We start from the raw sequence: 13788 nt of genomic DNA on the forward strand, positions 1-13788 counted from the left end.
GGCCTACACTTCATGCTACTGGAGGTCAAATATGGCATCACGGGAGATTGGGGAGGACAAGCTCGTGGTAATGGCTGGAGCGGAATTAGTAGAATGGTATCAAATCAAACTTTATTTGTCACATGCGCCGAATACAACAGGTGTAGACCTTACAGTGAAATGCTTACTTACGAGCACTTAACCAACAATGCAGCTGAAGAAATAGAGTTAAGAAAATATTTACTAAATAAACTAAAGTAAAATTTTTTTTAAATAAAACAATAAAATAACAATAACGAGGCTATATACAGGGGGTACCGGTACTGAGTCAATGTGCGGGGTACAGGTTAGTCGAGGTAATTTGACATGTAGGTAGGGGTAAAGTGACTATGCATAGATAATAAACAGCAAGTAGCAGCAGTGTAAAAACAAAGGGGGGGTGTCAATGTAAATAGTCCGGGTGGCCATTTGATTAATTGTTCAGCAGTCTTATGGCTTGGGGGTAGAAGCTGTTAAGGAGCCTTTTGGACCTAGACTTGGCGCTCCTGTACCGCTTGCCGTGCGGTAGCAGAGAGAACAGTCTATGACTTGGGTGACTGGAGTCTTTGACAATTTTTTGGGCCTTCCTCTGACACCGCCTAGTATATAGGTCCTGGATGGAAGGAAGCTTGGCCCCAGTGATGTACTGGGCCGTATGCATTACCCTCTGTAGCACCTTACGGTCGAATACCGAGCAGTTGCCATACCAGGCGGTGATGCAACCGGTCAGGATGCTCTCGATGGTGCAGCTGTAGAGCCTTTTGAGGATCTGGGGACCCATGCCAAATCTTTTCAGTCTCCTGAGGGGGAAAAGGTTGTCGTGCACTCTTCACGACTGTCTTGGTGTGTTCGGACCATGATAGTTTGTTGGTGATGTGGACACCAAGGAACTTGAAACTCTCGACCCGCTCCTCTACAGCCCCGTCGGTGTGAATGGGGGTGTGTTCGGCCCTCCTTTTCCTGTAGTCCACGATCAGCTCCTTTGTCTTGCTCACGTTGAGGGAGAGGTTGTTGTCCTGGCACCACACTGCCAGGTCTCTGACCTCCTCCCTATAGGCTGTCTCATCATTGTTGGTGATCAGGCCTACCACTGTTGTGTCATCAGCAAACTTAATGATGGCGATGGAGTCGTGCTTGGCCACACAGTTGTGGGTGAACAGGGAGTACAGGAGGGGACTAAGCACGCACCCCTGAGGGGCCCCCGTGTTGAGGATCAGTGTGGCAGATGTGTTGTTGCCTACCCTTACCACCTAGGGGCGGCCCGTCAGGAAGTCCAGGATCAAGTACAGTACATCAAACACATTCCATTGGATCTGTTATGAGCCGTCTTCCCCTCAGCAGCCTCCTGTGTATGGCATCTTCACAATTATTATGTAGACAGTGGGCACACAGTGCTTCAAAGGTCAAAATTGAATAAAGAGGAGAGACTGGGAAAAGTTAAACATGTTAAGTGATTGTACCTGTATGCCAACGACAATTCTTCCCTCTGGGACTATTACGCAATAAGGCCCGAGGGGGTTTGGTATATGGCCAATATACCACGGCTAAGGGCTGTTCTGGATACAGCCCTTAGCCATGGTATATTGGAAATATACCACAAACACCAGAGGTGCCTTATTGCTATTAGAAAATGGTTACTAACATAATTAGAACAGTAAAAATAAATGTTTTGTCATACCCATGGTGTACGGTCTGATATACCACAGCTGTCAGCCAATCAGCGGGAGGAGAGGGAGGAGGACAGAGCGAGAGAGAGAGGAGCTCTCTTACTAATATATGCTTTGAATGTGAATGAACGTACTTCTCCATGTTATTCCCAGGATGCTGCTGATATTAAAGTAGGCGTGGCCGGACAGACTAAAGGCTGGGGAAAGAGCCCAGCAGACACGGGCAAGGCAGCTGACAAGGCTGAAGTAAGGCGACACACACACACAATTGTCTAGTGCCACCACATGGGCATTCCCCTAGCATGCATCTGAGGATGTGAACAACCATCCATTTACCCTTCAACTTGTGGCCTACACTGGTGATAGCCAGGCAGGTCACCCGTGATACAAGTCAGTATTCAACGTCCATCCATGTCTGAGGACGTTGGGAGATGATGTGGAAACTGGACACTAGAGGCAACAATGAGCGCTGTTACCGTCAAGTAGGTTTTGGTTTTGCTAGGGGGTTGTGGAAGGAGTTGGCGGATCGGCTTAAGCAGCTGCTTTTGATTCCAAAGGTTGTATGTTCGAATCCAGTGATAGAAAGTTGTTTTTGATATTTTTTGTTTTAAGCCTATCCCAAACCTTAACCATTCAGAGTTAATGTTTAACCGTAAGAATTTGGAGTTAATGCCTAAACTTAACCTTAAACACTTATACATTTTACGTTTGAGAAACATGGATGAACGTCTAATTCTGACGTGAGACTGTGAGAGCTGGTAGTGGTAGCTACAGGTAGTCCAGTATACTAGCGTAAACAAGTTGAAATAGGATTTGTATACACATCATGTCAGACGTGTCGCCTACTGGTCAGAAAAATACCAAGCGAGCAGTAGAAGAATGATCTCTGTGTGCCAGGTGGCATCGAGCCAACATAACTTCCTGGTTCTGCCCTCTCCACACCAGCCATTCTCAGAGGCAATATTTCACATTGCTTGGCTCTGATAGGTTTAAGGTTATCTTACAGCTGGTAGAGTATTTTCAAGTATGTGCACACCATGGCATATATACAGTGCCTTCGGAAGGTATTCAGACCCCTTGACCTTTTCCACATTTTGTTAGGTTACAGCCTTATTCTAAAATGGATTAAATTGTTTTTTTCCCACTCATCAATCTACACATAATACCCCATATGATCAAGCAAAAACAGGTTTGTAGGCATTTTTGTAAATGTATTACAAATTAAAAACGGAAATATCACATTTACATAAGTATTCAGACCCTTTACTCAGTACTTTGTTGAAGCACCTTTGGCAGTGATTACAGCCTTGAGTCTTCTTGGGTATGACGCTACAAAGTTGGCACACCTGTATTTGGGGAGTTTCTCCCATTGTTCTCTGCAGATCCTCTCAAGCTCTGTCAGGTTGGATGGGGAGCGTTGCTGCATAGCTATTTTCAGGTCTCTCCAGAGATGTTCGATTGGGTTCAAGTCCGGGCTCTGGCTGGGCCACTCAAGGACATTCAGAGACTTGTCCCGAAACCACTCCTGCGTTGTCTTGGCTGTGTGCTTAGGGTCGTTGTCCTGTTGGAAGGTGAACGTTCACCCGTCTGAGGTCCTGAGCGCTCTGGAGCAGGTTTTCATCAAGGATCTCTCTGTACTTTGCTCCGTTCATCTTTGCCTCGATCCTGACTAGTCTCCCAGTTGCTGCCACTGAAAAACACCCCTACAGCATGATGCTGCCACCACCAGCTCTAGGAAGAGTCTTGGTGGTTCTAAACCTTTTCCATTTAAGAATGATGGAGGCCATTGTGTTCTTGGGGACCTTCAATGCTGCAGAATTGTTTTGGTAACTTTCCCCAGATCTGTGCCTTTACACAATCCTGTCTAGGAGTTCTACGGACAATTCCTTCAATCCCATGGCTTGTTTTTTGCTCTGACATGCACTGTCAACTGTGGGACCTTACATAGACAGGTGTGTGCCTTTCCAAATCATGTCTAATCAATTGAATTTACCACAGGTGGACTCTAATCAAGTTGTAGAAACATCAAGGATAATCAATGGAAACAGGATGCTCCTGAGCAACATTTCGAGTCTCATGGCAAAGGGTCTGAATACTTATGTAAATATGAATTGTTATTTTATTTTTTACAAACATTTATAAAAACCTGTGTTCACTTTGTCATTATGGGGTATTGTGTGTAGATTGCTGAGTATTTTTTTTTATGTAATACATTTTAGAATAAGGCTGTAGTGTAACAAAATGTGGGAAAAGTCAAGAGGTCTGAATACTTTCCGAAGGCACTGTAAGTGTGTAAACAGCGTCTCAAGGGGACATTGTAGATCTTGGTGACATTGTGACTGTCCATATTTGACCAATCAGAGAGCGGCTCAGTCTGGAGTTCTGTTTAAGACTAGAACAAAAGGTCAAGTCCCTCAAATGTTTTCAGTTGATGACCAATTTCATAACAGCCAACTTTTTCTTTCTCAAAACAGTTGATTTGTTTAATTTAGAATTTAGACCAAAACTAGAGAGTTAAACTAGATAATTTCTGTACACATATCCTAAATTGGATGTATATCAAAATAAAGTTAGCCATATCCAGTGATAGTAAGGTCATTTGAAATAGTGTGATGACAGTGAGTGTGTCCTATTCTTTATAGCGAGCTAGCAGGCTAATCTTCCCTGTTCTTTTAGAGACAGTCAGGACAGTGTGTGAACCTATGTTTCCACATACAGACGTACTGTTGATTGACAAGGCACATTGTTCTAACCTGAAATTTATGAGGGGATATCTTTAGTCCCATTCCTACCAGCCACAAGAACTTGTAGGAGCCAAGTTTATTTTACGTGAACGCTACAAGGCTTCCCTCTCATGGAGAGAAGTTCTATAGCACTCTTCTGCATGTAAAATGAAATCTTTAGGTTAGATTTTGTATTTAGCTTTTGAGGTAGTCTATTTCTTTTGAGGACATTTCTATCTATCAATTACTGTTGCTTAACAACTTATTTCCTTCTCTTCTACTTTACTAGCTTTGCAGTTTTCTTCCTCTTGGTCTTCCTCTTCAACTTTTCTTCCTTCTGGACTTTTCTGTTCTGTTTTCTGCTTCATTTTAACTGTGGGACAGGTACTGTATGGTCCAAAGCATATCTTACATTAGCAAGGTGCATCTAATATCTTTAAAAAGTACATTCTTGAATGCACCATTGATGGAAACATTAACCTCCAGTTAACCAATAGATTATTAGTAATTCACCAACCATTGATGCACTTGTTAGCATCCAGCGTAGTTCCATCCATGCTTTAGTTCAGATTAAATGCCCTACAGCCTCACTATGTCTCCTTCCCTACGTCACGCTCTGCTCTGTGTTCTGTTGCAGGACCTGAAGCCTGTTGACGTCGGCAACAAGCGCAGCCTATGGGAAACAAAGGGCTCCTCCCCTTCTAAGGTGAGCTAGTTGACCAGACGATGGCCCTGTCCCGAAACAACCCCTAACCCCAGACAGGCCTGAGAGGATTTGATGGGTGTAAACAATGTTGTGATAGCTCCACCTTGCCCTCTTATAAGCTAGGTGGAATTTTGCCTTAATTATTTGCGAGCACCTGTCCAATCTCTCAGTTCTTCACAAGGGTTGGGTTTAGGGTCTAGGGTCTAGGGGTCAATTAGGGATTGGACCACAGTACTGTAGTAGTTATTTACAGAGTGACAAAGATATCAAATGCTTCTTAGGGTGTCCAGTACAATAACAGGATTCTGTGATCCTATTTTCTCCCCATTTGAAGCATCATTTTAATTGACTGCACCTTTAAATCTCGACGAGCGGAAGAGGTAATTGGTATTGAGGAAAAGTAATGTTTTGCAGATTATACCACCAGGCACTTAGTCTTTAGCTTGATCCTAGATCTGTTTATCTGATACCAAACAATGACCGTGGGAGATGTCAAAACAGCAGGCTACTAAGTTAACTTAACTTGCTGTGATTATTCACCTACGTGTTCTCCGTCAAACACCAACACCATGACACACAATGGGTCAGCTGCACCTTTATTGGAAGAAAACAATCAGAACAGAAACAGGTCTGATTCTGATTAGATGTATTCTCTTACCTCACTCATGTGGGTTGGATTCCCACTATGTCCTTTCAAATCAATCACCATCTCACATGCAGTATATCTGTTTGTACAGTATGTGGCCATCCTTAGTTTCCATTTATTTATGATTTTACCTTTATTTAACTAGGCAAGTCAGTTAAGAACAAATTCTTATTTACAATGACGGCCTACACCGGCCAAACCCGGACGACGCTGGGCCAATTGTGCGCCGCCCTATGGGACTCCGAATCACGGCCGGTTGTGATACAGCCTGGAATCGAACCAGGGGGTCTGTAGGGACGCGTCAAGCACTGAGATGCAGTGCCTTAGACCGCTGCGCCACTCGGGAGCCCAATGGCTTTGACTCGAAGAATGGCATTTTGGGAACTGTACTTTTTTGATGTGGCTTTTCACCAGCCTTATTTAGGGAAATGCTCTATATGTTATGTGAAGGGACATATGGATTGCATTGCTCAGCAGTTTGGTGTGAAGGCTAAATACATCTGTGCCAGTCAGGTCATACAGAGGGGTCCGAAATGGTTGACACCCTTGATAGAGATGAGCGATAACAACTGTGTACAATAAATGATTGATATACTGAGCTATATTGTATGAAATTGGGCAATTATATTATTTTATACTCATACAATTGCTCAGAGAAAGAGATTTTATTTAACAAGTAATATATTTATTTTTTTTCAAAAAATGAAAAGCTAGGGTTCAAAATTATTGACACCCCTAAAGATTCTTATAAATAAAGTAGTCAAAAGGTTAGTATTTGGTTCCATATTCCATGCAATGACTACATCAAGCTTGTGACTCTACAAACACGTTAGATGCATTTGCACTTCGCTTTGGTTGTGTTTCAGATCATTTTGTGCCCAATAGAAATGAATGGTAAATAATGTAATGTGTCATTTTGAAATCACTATTATTGTAAATAAGAACAGAATATGTTTCTAAACACTTCTACATTAATGTGGATGCTATCATGATTACGGATAAACCTGTATGAATCGTGAATAATGATGAGTGAGAAAGTTACAGAGGGTCAAAGATCATACCCCCAAGAAATGCTAACCTCTCACCATTACCAATAACATGCGAGGTTAGCATGATCTTTTGACCCTCTGTAACTACTGAAAGTGACTCCAAAATGACACAATACGTTATTTACCATTCATTTCTATTGGGCACAAAATGATCTGAAACACAACCAAAGCGAACTGCAAATGCATCCAACATGTTTGTAGAGTCACTCTTTATCTGAGCAATTGTATTAGTATAAAATAATATAATTTCCCAAAATGTTTTTGCATACAATATAGCTCAGTATTTTAATTATTTATTTATATACAGTTATTATTGCTCAGTAAGTCGCTTTGGATAAAAGCGTCTGCTAAATGGCATATTATTATTATTATTATTATTATTATTATTATCTTTCTCAAGGGTGTCAATAATCTCGGGCCCCACTGTACATGTGGTCATACACAATAAGCACTGGGATGGAATGTATCTCCCCCCACCTCTGTCTCCTCCTCTAACACAGTCATGTTCAATTCTGGTTTACTGATACATAGTTACACTTTCTTCCCTCTCACACCTTGTTTGAGACATTTCAGCACGTTAAAATGCATGACCCTGAACTACACTGAACAAAAATATAAACGCAACATGTCAAGTGTTTCATGAGCTGAAATAAAAAATCCCTGAAATTTTCCATAGCACAAAAAGCGTATTTCTCTCAAATTTTGTGCACACATTTTGTTACATCCCTGTCAGTGAGCATTTCTCCTTTGCCGAGATAATCCATCCACCTGACAGGTGTGGCATATCAAGAAGCTGATTAAATAGCATGATCATTACACAGGTGCACCTTGTGCTGGGGACAATAAAAGGCCACTCTAAAATGTGCAGTTTTGTCACACAACACAATGACACAGATGTCTCACGTTTTAAGGGTGCATGCAATTGACAACATTCTACAGGCCACAATCAACAGCCTGACCAACTCTATGCGAAGGAGATGTGTCGCGCTGCATGAGGCAAATGGTCACACCAGATACTGACTGGTTTTCTGGTCCACGCCGCTACTGTGTTTCTGTATCTGTGACCAACAGATGCAAATCTGTAATCCCAGTCATGTGAAATCCATAGATTAAGGCCTAATGAATTTATTTAAATTAACTGATTTCCTTATATGAACTGTAACTCAGTAAAATCTTTGAAATTGTTGCATGTTGCATTTATGTTTTTGTTCAGTTTGTGAATGTTAATAAGTAATAATGATTGGCCCATGGTAAGACATGATACACCGTGAAATACAGTCACACTGGTAAAGATTACATGGTTTAGTAACTTTTCCCCCGTTTTCATTTCAGTTCTCATTTGTTTTCACAGGTAACAGTTGGAGGCAAGAGCAAATCTGTCACAAATGGTGAGTTTTCTCACTATGGTGTGTGTGTGAGTGTGTGTGCATGCGTGCGTGCTTGTTGAACCAGGGCTTTTCCAAACCTGGTGTGATTGACATCGTCACAGATCAAAAGGAGGTGAGACTAAGGAAAATGTGTCTCTTCTGAAGGACACACGCACACACACAGCTTGAATTTATTTACGAACCCTCTTCCATGGAGCCAAGTGTCCACAACTCCTACAACCATCCTCCTCTTTGTGTTCCGCTGGCCAATCAAATCTCCTTGTTATTTTGGGCACGGCTCCTTCACATGTCCTCACTGCATTGCATTGCTGTTCTATATTTAAAGACGCTGTTCCCCCTGACCTTGTTTCCCTGTATAAAGAACCTTTCATGCTCCTTAGATGGCTACCATGTCACTGTCCTGCTTCCAAAATGGCATCCTATTCCCTATGTAGTGCACTACTTTTGGCCCTTTGGTAAAAAGTAGTGCACTACTTAGGGTGCCATTTGGGACGCAGCCCCCCCCCCCCCCAATCCTGCGTAGTTCACCCCATGCCACCTGGACCCGCCGAATACCGTGCCGAGCGTCGGCTTGATGCCACAGAGCAGCTGCTTGTATTGTCACATTACTGTTGCATTATGCCTGTGTGCTGTGGAGGATTACCAGCCCTTTAGGCAGCATAGTCACCAGGCTTATACACTCAACGTTAATGTTTTAAAGGCTTGTTCTCCCAGTAGGTCAATGGCTGTTGAGTGAGATTAGTAACACAGTACAATTGCATCAGTAAATACTGACACAGCGCAGAAAGACTTTACACCTATGGGGCATGTTGATTACAGTACGCCTTTCTGCCCAAGCATCTTTCCCCCGACAGTGGTACTTTTTCTAGTTCCCCATTACAGTATACACTGTATTATCAGTAGCACCCTCAGCCCAGTCCAAGCCCAACTAGGGATATCCTCTCAGGATACTACCACTGAGTCAGACTTGGGGGAATGGAAAAGCTGCCGCACTCCTTTTGGGTGTCACCCTAAATAGCGCCCCCACCCTTGCAACCTTCGCAATTCTTCAGCTGAAATAGACCCCTGGGGAATGAATTGAAGGGCAAATGACAATGGTACAGCTATCAATCACTCTAGTGTCACTGCAGAGACCTCAGAGTATGTGTCAACAGAGGTCTCATACTGGGTCTGATATACACAGCTACACACACACACACACAAACTATCGCTCACATACACAAACTATCGCTCACATACACAAACGCATGCTTGTACGTGCACACACAAACATTTTGATTAACAGCTCTTACATTAGATTACTCGTTTATCAATCATTGTTTCTATTAACACCTAATAAAGTTTGATAAGCTATGCCATTGTCTGAAGGAGTGGATACATACTTCTCTCTGTGATTTAATTAAGTATGACTCACTTAGTACTAGAATTACCTCACTGCTTTATTTTAAAGTGATTGGCTGTTCTGGTTGTTTTGCTTGCAACATTTTGCCACTTTCTGCGCAGTTTTTCTACTTCATAAGACTTTTGTGGCTTTTGGCCACTTTTTGTTGGAGACTTTTCCTCAGGACTAATGATATTTTCCCCCCTGTCTCTCAGCAGGTGTTGGACGCTAACAGCACAAAGGAAAAACCCTGAGGAAGAAGCCCCAACTGATGAAATGCAAGACTCTACTATGTGTATTCATAACCCAAAATATATCCATTACAACCACACAGGGGTCACGTTATGCTTTAGGAAAGGGGGAGGGAGGGAGTACAGGTTATTGATTTTGGGTGGTATTCAGAGTTGAGATCCTCACGTTTAACTCTTACTTTTGTGTAAATCATTCATTGATGTCAATGGGAGACATGCGCCAACATTTGAATACCATCCCAAAATACATATTAGCACTGTATTTAAAGCCCTGTATTTTATGAGGTATTTTAGATTTTGAATGAAACAGCCTTTGCACAATCCCTCGTACGTCCTAATAGAATCAATGCTGTGAAAATAACATTTGATCAACCACATTTGTAGGAAATAATTTATGTTAGTAATGAAATATATGTTAACCCCACCCCTTTGGGCTTGACTTAATTTCTTTGATAAACAAAATAATTCAAAGAATTTATATGAAACTTTCAAAATAATTGTAAAAGTTGTTTAAATGTCATCCAAAATGTAATGTATTCTATAGAGATACAGTAAGAATTTAAATAGGTAATGTAACTGTCCAAATAGCCATAGTGAACTGAAAGCTTCCAGTTGCATAAGGTTGACATTAGCGGGCAGTCTGATCATAAATATGTACTACCTACACCAGAGGAGGCTGGTAGGAGGAGCTATAGGAGGACGGGCTCATTGTAATGGCTGGAATGGAATTAATCTAACGGAGTCAAACATGTGGTTTCCATGTCTGATGTGTTTGATACCTTTCCATTTATTCCATTCCAGACATTACAATGAGCCCGTCCTCCTATAGCTCCTCCCGCCAGCCTCCTCTGACATACACTGAGTGTACAAAACATTAGGAACAGCTTCCTAATATTGAGTTGCACCCCCTTTTGCCCTCAGAATTTGCAGTTGTGTCAAGTTGACTGGATGTCCTTTGGGTGGTGGACCATTCTTAATATACACGGGAAACTGTTGAGCGTGAAAAACCCAGCAGCATTGCAGTTCTTGACACAAACCGGTGCGCCTGGCACCTACTACCATACCCCGTTCAAAGGCACTTAAATCTTTTGTCTTGCCCATTCACCCTCTAAATGGCACACACACACAATCCATGTCCCAATTGTCTCAAGGCTTAAAAATCCTTCTTTAACCTGTCATATCCCCTTCATCTACACTGATTGAAGGGGATTTAACAAGTGACATCAATAAGGAATCATAGCTTTCATCTGGATTCACCTGGTCATGGAAAGAGCAGGTGTTCCTAATGTTTTGTACACTCAGTATATATGTCATATTCACATTATTCAGTCATACAGTAGGCCTATGTATGGGGTGTTTTAGTTTTTAGTTATGAATTAGCAGTAAACACTATCACAGCTTTTTTGAGATGTGTTCACATTTTGTACTCAATTTGTGGAAATGACTAAATGAGTATTACTGCATCACAGCTGTTTTATCCTCCCAAATATACTTTTATTTAATAATAATAATATAATAATAATAATAAATAACTTGATTGACTGATTGAAATTGGTTGATTGACTGATACTTTGGTGTTGTCTTGCTCCCGCTAAGCTGGATCTGGGCTGATGGTCCTTTACATACTTGACTTATTTTATATTCGGACTGCCACGTAGTCATAAGAAGGCTGTCCTAATATGGACACCATATATATTGAATAGCTCTGCTCTGCAGGGGACCTAAACCATGAACTACAACTTACTATCATAATAAGCACTATGATGCTAAACCCTTCCAATAATAATGCGTAGGACTGCAGCAAGTTTATCAGAGGGTAAATGACAGTTGGGCTTGACTTCAGTTGGTATCCATGAGGACGTAAAGGAGGTCCGTACGAGAGTTGCAGCGATGGGACAAGACTGTAACTACCAATTGGGGAGAAAAAGGGGTAAATGTACCAAGAAATGAAAATAAAATAGTTTCCAAGCAAAAAGGTTTGCCTTTTTTGAGAATGTCCTATTTTTTTATTGTTGTAATAATTTCTAATCATGCTTCGTATTTTAAAGGTTAGTGTTTTCTAATTATATTTGCACCATTTTGAAACACCGTGGGAAAGCAACATTAGATGAGATTTGCAGCATATTGCAAGTTGAGGGGAAAAGCAAAGATCCGTCTGTCTAAAATACAGCATCCTTTACTGATTTATACCACAATATAAACTGAGTGGTTCGAGCCCTGAATGCTGATTGGCTGACAGCCATGGTATATCAGACCGTATACTACGGGTATGACAAAACATTTGTTACTATATTTACATACTTTACTGATTTATACCACAATAGAATACTGTACTAGGCTTCTAATTAACATACAGTGCTATACTCACCTGAATGTTTCACTGTGACATTCTGAATATGAGGTAGTATCCATCTTTGTCAATGGTCCTTGTGTAAATGGAGAGTATTGTAAGTAACTCCTATAACGTAAAGGACTGTCTCGTTTGAAGGTATTGTTTGAAGCGTGTTCATTGTCCCTGCTACAGCAATAAATAAATAAAACAATGCTGAGAATGTCTTGTGATTTGTTTGTGATGTTTTGTCTTTCATGAGATTTAAAAATATATATATTTGGATGGATGAAAAGCTGTTGACAGACCTGTGACGATTTTCATGGAGGGGAGTGTAGGGTAGGAATTTCAACAAAACCCTGTGTGTAAAGTGCTTGCATGTACGTGTGTGCGCGCATGTATGTGTGTGCATGAGTATGCCTTCTGATATGTTGGGGTTCCATTGTCTAAGGTTCTAACAATAGCTGGACAACCATAGGGCAGTGCAGTCACATGAGTAGGAAGGGACACGCTATGTAGACTTGATGGCCAAACCTAAACCTGTTTGGATTCTGAACCCCAAAGAATTGCAGCCTCTGTATCGGTATCCCTCTTCTCTCTCTCTCTCTCTCTCTCTGCCTTGGGCTCAGGTAAGGGTTATTACTTCATACTGGCATACCTCTATACATAACTGCCTTGGTATTCATCACAGACAGACCTTTACATTGTATTGAAATCAATCAACTTTTAATGGTTCTTTGCTTGAAGATGAGTGGTTTTCTGCTATAGTATATTATTATGGGCTACATGGGCTGGTTATTAACTATTGACTTAATGGACTGCATCCTAATTGTGAATACCATTTAGAAAGACAATTAAGTAATGTAAAGGGAATAGTAAAATGATAATACAAAATCCTGTGATTGGTCATAAAAGTTGCAGACAATTCACTCTCTCTACAATTGAGCCTAGGGGAAGGGGGGCTTTCACCCATTTTGGTAACCCTTTATTTGAAGTGTACCTACATAAGGACTTTATAACACTTTCAAAAATTGTACTGCTTATGAATGTGTTATGTATTTGTTATGAATGTGTTATGAAGCCCTCATGTAGGTACTCTTCAAATAAATAATTACCTACATTTGTTTTATGACCAATATTTAGACTTTTTTTTTATATATACAGAAACATCAGAATCCAACAAATATAATGACCGAACAAATACCAATTAACTCACTACCTGTGAGAAAATTAACGTAAAACAAAACAAAAAAGATAACGTCAAACTAAAACCACATTCAGATAGCATCACTGGCTAATCACATCACATTGAGAGAGAATATGACATGAGGGTTAGGCTTATGGTTTTCATTTAACACCATTTGAAGAATTACAGACATTTCTAAAGCCACTGACAGGGTTCTGGCAAGCCGTTAGACATCACCAGGCATGACATGACGATCAATTTCATGAGTGGTGAAGGGTCTGGGACTGCCCACCTGTCCTAAAGTACATCACTGACTGTCCTGTTAGTGCCTAAAGCAGACGGTGTCCTTGGACACCATTCCCAGTTTAGACTCAGTTACAAAGGTATGTTTCTTTTTCCACTGGTCAGAAGAGGACCTGCTGTAGACCCATTGTATCTATAGTA

The sequence above is a fragment of the Coregonus lavaretus genome (genome assembly GCF_964263955.1).
Source record: "Coregonus lavaretus genome assembly, contig: HAP1_SCAFFOLD_4887, whole genome shotgun sequence".
Classification (NCBI taxonomy): Eukaryota; Metazoa; Chordata; class Actinopteri; order Salmoniformes; family Salmonidae; genus Coregonus; species Coregonus lavaretus.